The sequence below is a fragment of the Pan troglodytes genome, chromosome 12, assembly GCF_028858775.2.
Source record: "Pan troglodytes isolate AG18354 chromosome 12, NHGRI_mPanTro3-v2.0_pri, whole genome shotgun sequence".
NCBI lineage: Eukaryota > Metazoa > Chordata > Mammalia > Primates > Hominidae > Pan > Pan troglodytes.
In genome coordinates, this window is record NC_072410.2 from 8,680,809 (window position 1) to 8,698,091 (window position 17,283).

Here is a 17,283-nt window from a genome sequence, read left to right on the forward strand (position 1 = left end):
TACAGAGTTATCTGTATAAACATGGAAATATCTACAAAGCTATCTCTATAAACGTGTAAATATCTACACCGCTATCTGTATAAACATGGAAATATCTACACTGTTATCTGTATAAACTTGGAAATGTCTAAACTGCCATCTGTGGAAAGATGGAAATATCTACACCACGATCTGAATAAATATGAAAATATCTACAACCCTATCTGTGTAAAGATGGAAATATCTACACCGCAATCTGTGCAAACATGGAAATATCTACACCGCTATCTCTGTAAACATGGAAATATCTACGCCATTATCTGTATAAACATGGAAATATCTACATCGCTATCTGTATAAACATGGATATATCTACACCGCTATCTGTATAACCATGGAAATATCTACACCGCTATCTGTATAAATATGGAAATATCTACACCGCCATTTGTGTAAACATACAAATATCTACAGAGTCATCTGTATACACGAGGAAATATCTACACAGCCATCTGTATAAACATGGATGTATCTACACAACTATCTCTATAAACAAGGAAATACCTACAGCGTTATCTCTGTAAACATGGAAATATCAACACCACAGTCTTTACAAACATGGAAATATCTACACCACCATCTGTATAAACATGGAAATATCTACACCACTATCTGTATAAATATGGAAATATCTTCACTGCCATCTGTATAAACATGGAAATATCTACACCGCCATCTGTATAAAGATGGAAATAACTTCACCGCAATCTGTATAAACATGGAAAAAACTACACCGCTATCTCTATAAACATGGAAATATCTACACCGCTATCTCCATCAACATGGAAATATATATACCACCATCTCTTTATACAAGGAGATATCTACAACGCCATCTACATAAACAAGAAAATATCTACACTGCCATCTATATAAACATGGAAATATCTACACGGCCATCTCTATAAACATGGAAATATCTACACTGCCATTTGTAGAAAAATGGAAATATCTACACCGCCATCTGTATAAACGTGGAAATAACTACAACACTATCTGTATAAACATGGAAATATCTACACCGCATTCTGTATAAATATGGAAATATCTACACCACTATCTGTATAAATATGAAATATCTAAACCGCTATCTCTATAAACATGGAAATATCTACACCATGATCTGTATAAACATGGAAATATTTACACCACCATCTGTATAAACATGGAAATATTTACACCACCATCTGTATAAACATGGAAATATCTACACCGCGGTCTGTATAAACATGGAAATATCTACACCACTATCTGTATAAACATGGAAATATCTACACTGCTATCTGTATAAACATGGAAATATATACACCAAGATCTGTATAAACATGGAAATATTTACACCGCTATCTGTATAAACATGGAAATATCTACACAGTTATCTGTATAAATATGGAAATATCTACACCGCTATCTCTATAAACATGGAAATATCTGAATCGCCATCTGTATAAACATGGAAATACCTACACTGCTATCTCTATAAACATGGAAATATCTACAATGCCATCTGTAAAAACATGGAAATAAATATACAGTCATCTGCATAAACATGGAAATATCTACACCACCATCTGTATAAACATTGAAATATCTACAATGCCATCCGTATACATATGGAAATACCTACACGGCAATCTGTGTATAGATGGAAACATCAACACCGCCATCTGTACAAACATGGAAATATCTACACCGCTATCCCTATAAACATGGAAATACCTACACTGCGGTCTGTATAAACATGTAAATATCTACACCGGTAGCTGTATAAACATGGAAATATCTTCACAATGATGTGTATAAACATGGAAATATTTACACCGCTATCTGTATAAACTTGGAAATAACTGCACTGCTATCTCTATAAACATGGAAATATCTACACCGCCATCTCTATAAACATGGAAATATCTACACTGTCATTTGTAGAAAGATGGAAATATCTACACCGCCATCTTTATAAACGTGGAAATATCTACACCGCCATCTGTATAAACATGGAAATATCTACACCGCTATCTGTATAAACATGGAAATATCTACACCGCAATCTGTATAAACATGGAAATATCTACACCGCTATCTGTATAAATATGAAATATCTCAACCACTATCTCTATAAAAATGGAAATATCTATACTGCTATCTGTATAAACATGGAAATATCCTCACTGCTATCTCTATGAACATGGATATATCTACACCGCTATCTAAATAAACATGCAAATATCTACACTGCCATCTCTATAAACATGGAATTATCTACATCGCCTTCTGTATAAACATGGAAATATCTACACCGCGATCTGTATTAACATGGAAATATCTTCACCACGATCTGTATAAACATGGAAATATCTACACCGCTATTTGTATAAACATGGTAATATCTACACCACCATCTATATAAACATGGAAATATCTACACAGCCATCTGTATAAACATGGAAATATCTACTCCGATATCTGTAAAAACATGGAAATATCTACACCGCTATCTGTATAAACATGGAAATTTCTACACCGCGATCTGTATAAACATGGAAATATCTACACCGCGTTCTGTATAAACATGGAAATATCTACACTGCTATCTGTATAAACATGGAAATATCTACAAAGCTATCTCTATAAACGTGGAAATATCTACCCCGCTATCTGTATAAACTTGGAAATATCTACACTGTCATCTGTATAAACTTGGAAATATCTAAACTGCCATCTGTGGAAAGATGGAAATATCTACACCACGATCTGAATAAATATGAAAATATCTACAACGGTATCTGTGTAAAGATGGAAATATCTACACCGCAATCTGTGCAAAGATGGAAATATCTACACCGCTATCTCTGTAAACATGGAAATATCTATGCCACTATCTGTATAAACATGGAAATATCTACATCGCTATCTGTATAAACATGGATATATCTACACCGTTATCTGTATAAACATGGAAATATCTACACCGCTATCTGTATAAATATGGAAATATCTACACCGCCATTTGTGTAAACATACAAATATCTACAGAGTCATCTGTATACACATGGAAATACCTACACAGCCATCTGTATAAACATGGATGTATCTACACAACTATCTCTATAAACAAGGAAATACCTACAGCGCTATCTCTGTAAACATGGAAATATCAACACCACAGTCTCTACAAAAATGGAAATATCTTCACCGCCATCTTTATAAACATGGAAATGTCTACACCAATATCTGTATAAATATGGAAATAACTTGACTGCCATCTGTAGAAACATGGAAATATATACACCGCCATCTGTATAAAGATGGAAATATCTACACCGCAATCTGTATGAACATGGAAATAACTACACTGCTATCTCTATAAACATGGAAATATCTACACCGCTATCTCCATCAACATGGAAATATATACACCGCCATCTCTTAAAACATGGAGATATCTACAACGCCATCTACATAAACAAGAAAATATCTACAGTGTCATCTCTATAAACATGGAAATATCTACACTGCCATTTGTAGAAAGATGGAAATATCTACATCGCCATCTGTATAAACGTGGAAATATCTACACCGCTATGTGTATAAACATAGAAATATCTGCACCGCAATCTGTATAAACATGGAAATATCTACACCGCTATCTGTATAAATATGAAATATCTAAACCGCTCTCTCTATAAAAATGGAAATATCTACACTGCTATCTGTATAAACATGGAAATATACTCACTGCTATCTCTATGAACATGGATATATCTACACCGCTATCTAAATAAACATGGAAATATCTACACTGCCATCTCTATAAACATGGAATTATCCACATCGCCATCTGAATAAACATGGAAATATCTACACCGCTATCTGTATAAACATGGTAACATCAACACGACCATTTATATAAACATGAAAATATCTACACCGCCATCTGTATAAACGTGGAAATATCTACAATGCCATCTGAAGAAAGATGGAAATATCTACACCGCTATCTGTATAAACATGGAAATATCTACACCGCTATCTCTATAAACATGAAAATATCTACACCACGATCCGTATAAACATGGAAATATTTACACCGCTATCTGTATAAACATGGAAATATCTACACCGTTATCTGTATAAATATGGAAATATCTACACCGCTATCTCTATAAACATGGAAATATCTACACCGCCATCTGTATAAACATGGAAATACCTACACTGCTATCTCTATAAACATGGAAATATCTACAATGCCATCTGTAAAAACATGGAAATACCTATACAGTCATCTGTATAAACATGGAAATATCTACGACACCATCTGCATAAACATGGAAATATCTACAATGCCATCTGTATACACATGGAAATACCTACACAGCAATCTGTGTATAGATGGAAACATCAACATCGCCATCTGTACAAACATGGAAATATCTACACCGCTATCTCTATAAACATGGAAATAGCTACACTGCGGTCTGTATAAACATGGAAATATCTACACCGGTATCTGTATAAACATGGAAATATCTACACCACGATCTGTATAAACATGGAAATATTTACACGGCTATCTGTATAAACATGGAAATATCTGCACCGCTATCTCTATAAACATGGAAATATCTACAAAGCCATCTGTATAAACATGGAAATACCTACACTGTCATGTGTATAAACATGGAAATATCTACACTGCAATCTGTATAAACATGGAAATATCTACACCGCTATCTGTATAAATATGAAATATGTAAACCGCTATCTCTATAAAAATGGAAATATCTACACTGCTATCTGTATAAACATGGAAATACCCTCACTGCTATCTCTATGAACATGGATATGTCTACACCGCTATCTCTATAAACATGGAAATATCTACACTGCCATCTCTATAAAAATGGAAATATCTACACCGCCATCTGTATAAACATGGAAATATCTACAGCGCTATCTGTATAAACATGGAAATATCTACACCGATATCTGTATAAACATGGACATATCTACACCGCTATCTCTATAAACATGGAAATATCTACACTGCCATCTGTAGAAACATGGAAATATCTACACAGTCATCTGTAGAAATATGGAAATATCTACACCGCTATCTCTATAAACATGGAAATATCTACACCGCTATCTGTATAAACATGGAAATATCTACAACGCTATCTCGATCAACATGGAAATATATACACCGCCATCTCTTTAAACATGGAGATATCTACAACGCCATCTACATAAACAAGAAAATATCTACATGGCCATCTATATAAACATGGAAATATCTACACCGCCATCTCTATAAACATGGAAATATCTACACTGCCATTTGTAGAAAGATGGAAATATCTGCACCGCCATCTGTATAAACGTGGAAATACCTACACCGCTATCTGTATACACTTGGAAATATCTACACCGCCATCTGCATAAACATGGAAATATCTACACAGCCATGTGTACATACATGGAAATAGCTACACCGCTCTCTATATAAACATGGAAATAGCTACACCGCTATCTTTATATACATGGAAATATCAACACCGCCATCTACATATCCAAAGAAATATCTGCACCGCCATCTCTATAAACATGGAAATATCTACATGGTCATCTCTGTATAGATGGAAATATCAACACCGCCATCTGTACAAACATGGAAATATCTGCACCGCTATCTGTATAAACATGGAAATATCTACACCGAGGTCTGTATAAACATGTAAATATCTACACTGCTATCTGTATAAACATGGAAATATCTACACCGCTATCTCTATAAACTTGGAAATATCTACAACGCCATCTGTATAAACATGGAAATACCTATACAGTCATCTGTGTAACATGGAAATATCTACACCACCATCTGTATAAACATGGAAATATCTACAATGCCATCTGTATACACATGGAAATACCTGCACGGCAATCTGTGTATAGATGGAAACAACAGCACCGCCATCTGTACAAACATGGAAATATCTACACTGCTATCTCTATAAACATGGAAATATCTACACTGCGGTCTGTATAAACATGGAAATATCTACACCGGTATCTGTATAAACATGGAAATATCTACACCACGATCTGTATAAACATGGAAATATATACACCGCTATCTGTATAAACCTGGAAATATATGCACCGCTATCTCTATAAAAATGGAAATATCTACAAAGCCATCTGTATAAACATGGAAATACCTACACAGTCATGTGTAGGAACATGGAAATATCTACACTGCCATCTGTATAAACATAGAAATATCTACACTGCCCTCTGTATAAACATGGAAATATCTGCATAGGCATCTGTATAAACATGAAAATATCTGCACCGCTATCTGTATAATCATGGAAATACCTACACCGCTGTCTCTATAAACATGGAAATATGTACAACGCTATGTGTATAAACATGGAAATATCTCCACTGCTGTCTGTATAAACATGGAAATAACTCCACCGTTATCTGTATAAACACGGAAATATCTACAGCGCCATCTCTATAAACATTGAAATATCTACACTGCCATCTGTAAAAACATGGAAATATCTACACAGTCATCTGAATATACATGGAAATATCTACACCACCATCTATATAAACATGGAAATAGCTACAATACCATCTGTATACACATAGAAATATCTACACAGACATCTATATAAATATGGAAATATCTACACCGCCATCTGTATAAACATGGAAATATCTACACTGCCATCTGTAGAAAGATGGAAATATCTACACCGCTATCTCTATAAATATGGAAATATCTACACCGCCATCTCTATAAACATGAAAATATATACACTGCCATCTCCATAAAGATGGAAGTATCTACTCCGCCATGTGTATAAACACAGAAATATCTACACCACCATCTGTGTAAACATGGAAATATATACACCGCGATCTGTATAAACATGGAAATATCTTCACGATCTGTATAAACACGGATATATCTACACCGCTATCTCTATAAACATGGTAATATCTACACCACCATCTATATAAACATGGAAATATCTACACCGCCATCTGTATAAACATGGAAACATCTACAATACCATCTGTAGAAAGATGGAAATATCTACACCGCAATCTGTGTAAACATGGGAATATCTACACCGATATCTGTAAAAACATGGAAATATCTACACCGCTATCTGTATAAACATGGAAATATCTAAACCGCGATCTGCATAAACATGGAAATATCTACACCGCGATCTGTATAAACATGGAAATATCTACACCGCGATCTGTATAAACATGGAAATATCTACACAGCTATCTCTATAAACATGGAAATATCTACACCGCCATCTGTATAAACATGGAAATACCTACAAGTCATCTGTATAAACATGGAAATATCTACACAGCCATCTGTATAAACATGGAAATATCTGCACAGCCAACTGTATATACAAGGAAATATCTACACCGCTGTCTGTATAAACATGGAAATAACTTCACTGCTATTTGTATAAACAAGGAAATATCTACACCGTGATCTGTATAAACATGGAAATATCTACACTGCTATTTGTATAAACAAGGAAATATCTACACCGCTATCTGTATAAACATGGAAATATCTACAGTGCTATGTATATAAACCAGGAAATATCTACACGGTGATCTGTATAAACATGGAATTATCTACAACGCCATCTCTATAAACATGGAAATATCTACACCCCTATTTGTATAAACATGGAAATATCCACACCGCTATCTCTATAAACATGGAAATATCTACACCGCGATCAGTATAAACGTGGAAATATCTACACCGCTATCTCTATAAACATGGAAATATCTCCACTGCTATCTCTATAAACATCGAAATATCTACACCGCCATCTGTATAAACATGGAAATATCTACACAGCCATGTGTATATACATGGAAATATCTACACCGCTATCTATATAAACTTGGAAATAACTACACCGCTATCTGTATAAACATGGAAATATCTAAACCGCCTTCTACATATCCATGGAAATATCAGTGCCACCATCTGTATAAACATGGAAATATCTACACGGTCATCTGTGTATAGATGGAAATATCAACACCGCCATCTGTACAAACATGGAAACATCTGCACCGCTATCTGTATAAACATGGAAATATTTACACTGCTATCTGTATAAACATGGAAATATCTACACCGTTATCTGTATAAATATGGAAATATCTTCACCGCTATCTCTATAAACATGGAAATATCTACACTGTCATCTGTATAAACATGGAAATATCTACACTGCTATCTCTACAAACATGGAAATATCTACAATGCCATCTTTAAAAACATGGAAATACCTATACAGTCATCTGTGTAAACATGGAAATATCTACACTACCATCTGTATAAACATGGAAATATCTACAATGCCATCTGTATACACATGGAAATACCTACACGGCAACCTGTGTATAGATGGAAACATCAAAACCGCCATCTGTACAAACATGGAAATATCTACACCGCTATCTGTATAAACATGGATATATCTACACTGCGGTCTGTATAAACATGGAAATTTCTACACCGGTATCTGTATAAACATGGAGATATCTACACCACGATCTGTATAAACATGGAAATATTTACACCGCTATCTGTATAAACATGGAAATATCTCCACCGCTATCTCTATAAACATGGAAATATCTACAAAGCCATCTGTATACACATGGAAATACCAACACAGTCATGTGTAGGAACATGGAAATGTCTACACCGCGATTTGTATAAATATGGCAATATCTACACCGCGATCTGCATAAACATGGAGTTATCTACACCGCTATCTGTATAAACATGGAAATATCTACAAAGCTATCTCTATAAACATGGAAATATCTACACAGCCGTCTGTATATACATGGAAATATCTACACCGCTATCTGTATAAACATGGAAATAAATACACCGCTATTTGTATAAACAAGGAAATATCTACACCACCATCTGTTTAAACACGGAAATATCTACACAGACTACTGTTTATACATGGAAATATCTTCAACGCTCTCTGTATAAACATGCTAATAACTACACTGCTATCTGTATAAATGTGGAAATATTTGCACCGCTATGCCTATAAACATGGTAATATCAAAACCACGATCTGTATAAACATGGAAATATCTACAACATGATCTGTATAAACATGGAAATATCTACACCGCGATCTGTATAAACATGCAAATATCTACACCGTGATCTGTATAAACATGGAAATATCTACACCACCATCTGTATAAACATGGAAATATCTACACCCCTATCTGTATAAACATGGAAATATCCACACCGCCATCTCTATAAACATGGAAAAATCAACACCGCTATCTCTATGTACATGGAAATATCTACACCGCCATCTCTATAAACATGGAAATATCTACACCGCTATCTGTATAAACATGGAAATATCTCCACTGCTATCTCTATAAACATCGAAATATCTACACCGCCATCTGTATAAACATGGAAAAAGTTACAAAGTTATCTGTATAAACATGGAAATATCTACACCGCCATCTGTATAAACATGGAAATATCTACAGAGCCATGTGTATATACATGGAAATATCTACACCGCAATCTATATAAACATGGAAATAACTACATCGCTATCTCTATATACATGGAAATATCTCCACCGCCATCTACATATCCATGGAAATATCTGCACCGCCATCTGTATAAACATGGAAATATCTACATCGTCATCTGTGTATAGATGGAAATATCAACACCGCCATCTGTACAAACATGGAAATATCTGCACCGCTATCTGTATAAACATGGAAATATCTACACCGCGGTCTGTATAAACATGGAAATATCTAAACCGCTATCTGTATAAACATGGAAATATCTACACCGCTATCTGTATAAACATGGAAAAAACTACACCGTGATCTGTATAAACATGGAAATATTTACACCGCTATCTGTATAAACATGGAAATATCTACACCGCTATCTGTATAAATACGGAAATATCTACACCGATATCTCTATAAACATGGAAATATCTACACCGCCATCTGTATAAACATGGAAATATCTACACAGCTATCTCTATGAACATGGAAATATCTACACCGCCATCTCTATAAACATGGAAATATCTACACCGCGATCAGTATAAACATGGAAATATCTACACTGCTATCTGTGAAATCATGGAAATATTTCCACTGCTATCTCAATAAACATCGAAATATCTACACCGCCATCTGTATAAACATGGAAATACTTACAAAGTTATCTGTATAAACATGGAAATATCTACACCGCAATCTGTATAAACATGGAAATATCTACACAGCCATGTGTATATTCATGGAAATATCTACACCACTACGTATATAAACATGGAAATAACTACACCGCTATCTGTATAAACATGGAAATATCTACACCGCCATCTACATATCCATGGAAATATCTGCCCCGCTATCTGTATAAACATGGAAATATCTACACGGTCATGTGTTTATAGATGGAAATATCAACACCGCCATCTGTACAAACATGGAAATATCTGCACCGCTATCTGCATAAACATGGAAATATCTACACCGCGGTCTCTATAAACATGGAAATATCTACACCGCTATCTGTATGAACATGGATATATCTACACCGCTATCTCTATAAACATGGAAATATCTACACCGTGATCTGTATTAACATGGAAATATTTACACCGCTATCTGTATAAATATGAAATATCTGAACCGCAATCTCTATAAAAATGGAAATATCCGCACTGCTATCTGTTTAAACATGGAAATATCCTCACTGCTATCTCTATAAACATGGATATATCTACACCGCTATCTCTATATACATGGAAATATCTACACCGCCATCTGTATAAACATGGAAATATCTACACAGCTATCTCTTTAAACATGTATATATCTACAATGCCATCTGTAAAAACATGGAAATACCTATACAGTCATCTGTATAAACATGGAAATATCTACACCACCATCTGTATAAACATGGAAATATCTAAAATGACATCTGTATATACATGGAAATAACTACACGGCAATCTGTGTGTAGATGGAAACATCAACACCGCCATCTGTACAAACATGGAAATATCTACACCGCTAACTCTATAAACATGGAAATATCTACACTGCGGTCTGTATAAACATGGAAATATCTACACCGGTATCTGTATAAACATGGAAATACCTACACCACGATCTGCATAAACATGCAAATATTTACACCGCTATCTGTATAAACATGGAAATTTCTGCACCGCTATCTCTATAAACATGGAAATCTCTACAAAGCCATCTGTATAAACATGGAAATACCTACACAGTCATGTGTAGGAACATGGATATATCTACACTGCCATCTGTATAATCATGGATATATCTACACAGCCCTCTTTATAAATATGGAAATATCTGCATAGGCATCTGTATAAACATGGAAATATCTGCACCGCTATCTGTATAAACATGGAAATACCTACACCGCTGTCTCTATAAACATGGAAATATGTACACCGCTATGTGTATAAACATGGAAATATCTCCACTGCTGTCTGTATAAACATGGAAATATCTACACCGTGATCTGTATAAACATGGAAATATCTACACTGCTATCTGTAAACATGGAAATATGTACACATCTATCTCTATAAACATGGGAATACCTACACCGCCATCTGTATAAACATGGAAATACCTACAAAGTCTTCTGTATAAGCATGGAAATATCTACACAGCCATCTGTATATACATGGAAATATCTACACCGCTATCTGTATAAACATGGAAATAACTACACCGCTATTTGTATAAACAAGGAAATATCTACACCACCATCAGTTTAAACATGGAAATATATACACAGACATCTGTAAAGATGGAAATATCTACACCGCAATCTGTATAAATATGGAAATATTTACACCGCTATCTGTATAAACATGGAAATATCTACACTGCGGTCTGTATAAACTTGGAAATACCTACACCGGTATCTGTATAAATATGGAAATATCTACACTGCTATCTCTATAAACATGGAAACACCTACAACACTTTCTCTATAAACATGGAAATATCTACACTGCAATCTCTATATACATGGAAATATCTACACCGCCATCTCTATAAACATGAAAATATCTACACCGCCATCTTCAGAAATATGGATGTATCTACACCGCCATCTGTATAAACTTGGAAATATCTCCACTCCCATCTGTATAAAGATGGAAGTATCTACACCGCGAGCTGTATAAACATGGAAATATCTACACTGCTATCTGTATAAACATGGAAGTAGCAACACCGCTATCTGTATAAACATGGAAATATCTACACCGCTATCTCTATAAACATGAAAATACTTACACCACCATCTCTATAAACATGGAAATATTTACACCGCTATCTCTATAAACATAGAAATAACTACACCGCCATCTCTATAAATATGGAAATATCTACACCGCCATCTGCATAAACATGGAAATATATACATAGACATCTGTATAAACTTGGAAATATCTACACTGACATCTGTAGAAAGATGGAAATATCTACAAAGCGATCTGTATAAACATGGAATTTCCACACCTCTACCTGTATAAACATGGAAATATCTACACCGCTATCTGTATCAACATGGAAATATCTACATCGCAAGCTGTATAAACATGGAAATATCTACAGAGCAATCTGTGCAAAGATGGAAATATCTACACCGCTGTCTCTATAAACATGGAAATATCTACACCGCTATCTGTATAAACATGGAAATAACTACACCGCTATCTGTATAAACATGGAAATTTTTACATCGCTATCTGTATAAACATGGAAATATCTCCACTGCTATCTTTATAAACACGGAAATACCTAAATCGGTATCTTTAAAAACATGGAAATACCTACACCACTATCTCTATAAACAATGAAATATCTACAACGCTATCTGTGTAAACTTGTAAATATCTACACAGCTATCTGTGTAAACTTGGAAATATCTACACCGCAATCTGTGTAAGCATGGAAATATCTACAACGCTATCTGTGTTAACATGGAAATATTTACAACGCTATCAGTGTAAAAAGGGAAATATCTACACAGCTATATGTAAAACTTGGAAATATCTACACCACTATCTGTATAACCCTGAAAATATCTGCACCGCTATCTGTATCAACATGTAAATAACTACACCGCTATCTGTATAAACATGGAAATATCTACAATGATATCTCTGTAAACATGGAAATATCGACACAGGTATCTGTGTAAACTTGGAAATATCTACACCGCTATCTGTGTAAAGTTTGCAATGTCTACACCGCAATCTGTGCAAAGATGGAAATATCTTTACCGCTATATCTGTAAACATGGAAATATCTACACCGCTATATGTATAAACATGGAAATATCTACACTGCCATCTGTATACACATGGAAATATCTACACAGCCATCTGTATAAACATGGAAACATCTACAACGCTATCTCTATAAACATGGAAATATCTACACTGCTATCTGTATAAACATGGAAATATCTACATCGCTATCTGTATAAACAGGGAAATATCTCCACCGCTATCGGTGTAAACATGGAAATATCTACACCGCTATCTGTATATACATGGAAATATCTACACCGCTATCTGTTTAAACAAGGAAATATCTACACCGCCATCTTTAGAAACATGGAAATATCTACACCACAATCTGTATAAACATGGAAATACCTACACCGCTACCTGTATAAATATGGAAATGTCTACACCGCTATCTCTATAAACATGGAAATACCTACACCATTTGCACTATAAACATGGAAATATCTACACCGCAATCTCTGTAAACATGGACATATCTACACCGCCATCTATGTAAACATGAAAATATCTATACTGCCATATTCAGAAACATGGCCTATCTACACCGCCATCTGTATAAACACGGAAATATCTACACCACTATCTGTATAAAGATGGAAATATTTAAACCGCTATCTCTGTAAACATGGAAATATCTACACCGCTATCTCTATAAACATGGAAATATCTACACCGCCATCTCTATAAACATGGAAATATCTACACAGTCATCTGTATAAACCTGCAAATATCTACGCTGTCATCTATATAAACATGGAAATATCTACAGACAACTCTGTATAAACATGGAAATATCGGCACAGCCATCTGTATAAACATGGAAATATTTACACCGCTATCTGTATAAACATGGAAATATCTACACCGCTATGTGTATTAACGTGGAAATACCTCCATTGCTATCTGTATAAACATGGACATATCTCCACCGCAATCTGTAAAACCATGAAAATATCTACACCGCTATCTCTATAAACATGGAAATAGCTACAATGCCATCTGTACAAACATGGAAATATCTACACAGTCATCGGTAGAAACATGGAAATATCTACACCGCTATCTCTATAAACATGGAAATAACTACACCGCTATCTCTATAAACATGGAAATAACTACACCGCTATCTCCATCAAATGGAAATATACACACCGCCATCTCTTTAAACATGGAGGAATCTACAACGCCATCTACATAAACAAGAAAATATCTACACTGCCATCTATATAAACATGGAAATATTTGCACAGCCATCTCTATAAACATGGAAATATCTACACTGCCATTTGTAGAAAGATGGAAATATCTACACCGCCATCTGCATAAACGTGGAAATATCTACACCGCTATCTGTATAAACATGGAACTATCTACACCGCAAACTGTATGAACATGGAAATATCTACACCGCTATCTGTATAAATATGAAATATGTAAACCGCTATCTCTATAAAAGTGGAAATATCTACACTGCTATCTGTACAAACATGGAAATATCCTCACTGCTATCTCTATGAACATGGATATAACTACACCGCTATCTCTATAAACATGGAAATATCTACACCGACATCTCTATAAACATGGAAATATCTACACCGCAATCTGTATAAACATGGAAGTATCTACAGAGCTATCTGTATAAACATGGAAATATCTACACCGCGATCTGTATAAACATGGAAATATCTACACCGCGATCTGTATAAACATGGAAATATCTAGACCGCTATCTGTGTAAACATTGAAATATCTACACAGCTATCTCTAAAAACATGTTAATATCTACACCGCCATCTGTATAAACATCGAAATATCTACAAAGTCATCTGTATAAACATGGAAATATCTACACAGCCATCTGTATAAACATGGAAATATCTACACAGCCATCTGTATATACATGGAAATATCTACACCGCTATCTCTAAAAACATGGAAATATCTACACCGCAATTGTATAAACAAGGAAATATCTACACGGCCATCTGTTTAAACATGGAAATATATTCACAGACATCTGTTTATACATGGAAATATCTACACCGCTATCTGTGTAAACATGCTAATAACTACACCGCTCTCTGTATAAATGTGGAAATATTTGCACCGCTATCCCTATAAACATGGTAATGTCAACACCATGATCTGTATAAACATGGAAATATCTACACAAAGATTGTATAAACATGGAAATATCTACATCGCCATCTGTATAAACATGGAAATATCTACACCGTGATCTGTATAAACATGGAAATATCTACACCGCCATCTCTATAAACGTGCAAATATCTACACCCCTATCTGTATAAACATGGAAATATAAACACAGCTATCTCTATAAACATGGAAAAATCATCACCGCTATCTCTATGAACATGGAAATATCTACACCGCGATCAGTATAAACATGGAAATATCTACACCGCTATCTGTATAAACATGGAAATACTTACAAAGTTATCGGTATAAACATGGAAATATCTACACCGCCATCTGTATAAACATGGAAATATCTACACAGCCATGTGTATATACATGGAAATATCTACACCGCTATATATATAAACATGGAAATAACTACACCGCTATCTGTATAAACATGGAAATATCTCCACCGCCATCTACATATCCATAGAAATATCTGTGCGGCCATCTGTATAAACATGGAAATATCTACACGGTCATCTGTGTATAGATGGAAATATCAACACTGCCATCTGTAGAAACATGGAAATATCTGCACCGCTATCTGTATAAACATGGAAATATCTACACCGCGGTCTGTAAAAACATGGAAATATCTACACCGCTATCTGTATAAACATCGAAATATCTACACTGCTATCTCTATAAACATGGAAATATCTACAGCGCCATCTCTATAAACATTGAAATATCTACACTGCCATCTGTAGAAACATGGAAATATCTACACAGTCATCTGAATAAACATGGAAATATCTACACCACCATCTGTATAAACATGGAAATACCTACAATACCATCTGTATACACATGGAAATATCTACACAGACATTTGTATAAATATGGAAATATCTACACCGCCAGCTGTATAAACATGGAAATATCTATACTGCCATCTGTAGAAAGATGGAAATAAGTAGACTGCTATCTCTATAAATATGGAAATATCTACACTGCGATCTCTATAAACATGAAAATATCTACACTGCCATCTCCATAAAGATGGAAGTAACTTCTCCGCCATGTGTATAAACACTGAAATATCTACACCACCATCTGTGTAAACATGGAAATATCTACACCGCTATCTGTATAAATATGGAAATATCTACACCGCCCTCTGCATGTCCATGGAAATATCTACGCCGCCATCTGTATAAACATGGAAATATCTACACGGCCATCTGTGTATAGATGGAAATATCAACACCGCCATCTGTACAAACATGGAAATATCTACACCGCTATCTCTATAAAGGTGGAAATATCTGCACTGCCATCTGTAAAAACATGGAAATACCTATACAGTCATCCGTATAAGCATGGAAATATCTACAATGCCATCTGTATACACATGGAAATATCTACACAGCCATCTGTATAAACATGTAAATATCTACACTGCTATCTCTATAAACATGGAAATATCTACACCGCCATCTCTATAAACATGAAAATATCTACACTGCCATCCCCATAAACATGGAACTAACTACTCCGCAATCTGTATAAACATGGAAACATCTACAACGCCATCTGTGTGAATAAG